General features: G+C 36.1%; 1 pseudogene; it reads right to left on the reverse strand.

Annotated features, from left to right (window-relative positions):
- Positions 1 to 1,435: 1,435 nt before the first annotated feature.
- LOC114040986 lies at positions 1,436 to 2,364 on the reverse strand (annotated as a pseudogene).
- Positions 2,365 to 2,842: the final 478 nt, after the last annotated feature.

Below are 2,842 nucleotides of genomic sequence, written 5' to 3' on the forward strand. Positions count from 1 at the left end.
TGTGTGTGTGTGTGTGTGTGTGTGTGTGTGTGTGTGTGTGTGTGTGTAACATTGTTGAAAGTACAAGAATTTGTATCTCCAACTTGTACCTCATTAAATGAGTTAATTTTCTTAGACTCTCCTTGTGAGTTCCTGAATTGATATTTCTTAACAGATGATGATGATCATAACGATGATTAAGTTAAACTACTTGCATAGACTCACATAGCTAATAAATGTCTGTGGTAGTCTTTGAACTCAGTTGTTTCTGATTCCAAATCTAGCATCCACTATGCAGTCTTGTTGACTTTGACCACTCTTTTTTTTCTTTGTCTCGGCAATGGTGTTAAGTGACTTACTCAGGGTCACACAACTAGTCACTGTTATGTGTCTGAGGGCAGATTTGAACTGAGATCCTCCTGAATCCAGGGCCAGTGCTGTACCACTGCACCACCTAGCTGTCCCAGACCATTCACTTTTAATATGGGAATTAAGCCTCCCTAAGTTCTAATGACATTTTTATAGTGTAGGAAGTTTCTTTTGAAAGAATAGATTTACATAAAACTGAGAGCCAAAAAGGGACACAGGAACCTATCTCTTGAATTTCTTTTATTCAAAGGCATCAGCTGGAAGCAAGGGAGAGTAAATTGAGAAGTGTCATTTCTCTCCTAAGTCTACTCCTGTCTCTCTGTATTTATGTATTTTTCCACCATTGTTTTGTTTCTCATCCTTGAAGAGGACTACTACCTTAGAATCCCTTCCTCCAATTGTTCAGTTCTTATTTCAACATCCCTTTGAAGGAAATATTCAGGCTAGCCATTTGCATTCCATCACTCCTCATTAGGCTCTGCTCTTTACTATTTGGACTTATTTTCCTGCCATGCCCTTTGAGATAAACATAGTCTCCAATGATCTCTTTTCCCAAATTGTCCTCACTCTTTTACATGTTGTGTTTCATCATTAGAGTATAAGTTCCTTGAAGGCAAGGACTCTCTTTCTTTTTACTTGTATTTGTATCTCAAGTGCTTTGCTCACTGCCTGAAACAATACTTCTGGATTTGGTCGAAGTACTTTAACTATCAAAGAAAAACTTTGATTTCTTCACAGTTGAGTCAGAGCCTGTCCCTATGGCACAGCTCACTTCTTTGTCATCCTTTGAAGAGGAACATATTCTTGATTTGGGATGATGAGTCATATAAGAGAAGAAAAAAAGATGGATTACTCTTTCTGTTCATCCTTTCCATAGTATATAATATGTGAAGTAATTAAATTGTACAAAGCCTATTGCCAAACACCAACAGTTATACAGTTTTTATGAGGATGTGTCCCTGGTTTTCACCTCGGACGTGATGGATTTTTTTAAAAGAATATGCATTAATGTACATTTGCTGACGCAATAACCATTTCTTCATCAAGGTCAGAAAGGGGGAAAATAATAAGATTAAAACCCATCTTTTTATTTAAATAACAATGACATTTGAGTTGACCACACCTTCTGCATGGCATTCTTCATCTCTGTATTTCTCAGTATGTAGATGAGAGAGTTCAGAATGGGTCCAATGACAGTGCAAAACATGGAAACCTCCTTATCATTTTGGCTGGCACTGGGAGGTCGAATATAGGTGGAAATGCAGGGCACAAAAACCAGAACCACAACCATGATATGGGAGCCACAAGTGGAAAGGGCTTTGAGCTGACCTTCTGATGAGTGCTTTCTAAGATTGTATAATATGACAATGTAATATGCCACCAAGACAAGAAAAGTAGTTAACACAACTATCCCAGAATTAGCTACAACTAAGATATTAGCAATATGTGTATCTTCACAAACAAGTTTTAAGAGAGGTTTAACATTACACACATAATGATCTATTTGATTAGGGCCACAAAATGGTAACCTAGCTACCATGAGCATCTGAGCAATGGCATGCCAAAAGGCCATCCCCTAGGCCATCAGGTTCATTGTGTTACATCTCTGTTGATTCACTATGATCGTGTAGTATAAGGGTTTACAAATGGCAACATAGTGATCAGAGGCCATGGACACCAAGATAAACATCTCAACAATAACCAGGAAGTGAGCAGTAAAAAGCTGAGTCACACAACTAATAAAGACTATGATTTTTTCTTAGCGATTAATTCCCTGATGAGCCGAGGCACTATGGTGAATATATATGCCAGACCCATTATTGACAAATGACATAGAAAATAGACATGGGTTGTTGGATCAAATGGCAGCATATAATGGTGATAAAGATGCTAAAGTTACCCGGGAAAATTGCACAAATAGCAGAACAAGAAGATTACAAAAGACATCATTTTGAGGTCCTGGCTCATGAAGACTCCCAAGAGAACAAATTCTGTGACATTGTTCTGATTTTCCATGTGCTTCAAATATTTTATAAATATCCAGGAGAATTCTAATTCATCTGAAAACACAGAGAATAGCATAAATTATCACCAGGATCATGGTAGATGTAAACTTTAATGCCAGGGTATTCAAATATGCAAGACATTATTAGAGTGGATCATTCTATACCTCTAAATTTGGGAAAATCAAAGAATATATTTTTTTACCTAGTTCCTAGAAATTCTTTGAAAATTAAGTAGCTCAACCAGTATCCTTGCCTATGCTATTAAAATCCCTTTGTGCGTGTGGTTTCACAATAATCATAATCTTTAAAATTTGTGACAATTTAAAAAATCCCTAAGATTTTTATATTACTCCATTAGGATGTTAACTTAAGAGCAAAACTTGTTAACTATATAGTCTTAAACATGACAAAGCTAAAGTTTATACACTGATTTAATAAAGAAAACTAAGGAAGACAAATAACTAAATGTTTATTCTAAATTATTAAAT

The sequence above is a fragment of the Vombatus ursinus genome, unplaced genomic scaffold (genome assembly GCF_900497805.2).
Source record: "Vombatus ursinus unplaced genomic scaffold, bare-nosed wombat genome assembly UNPS02014163.1, whole genome shotgun sequence".
NCBI lineage: Eukaryota > Metazoa > Chordata > Mammalia > Diprotodontia > Vombatidae > Vombatus > Vombatus ursinus.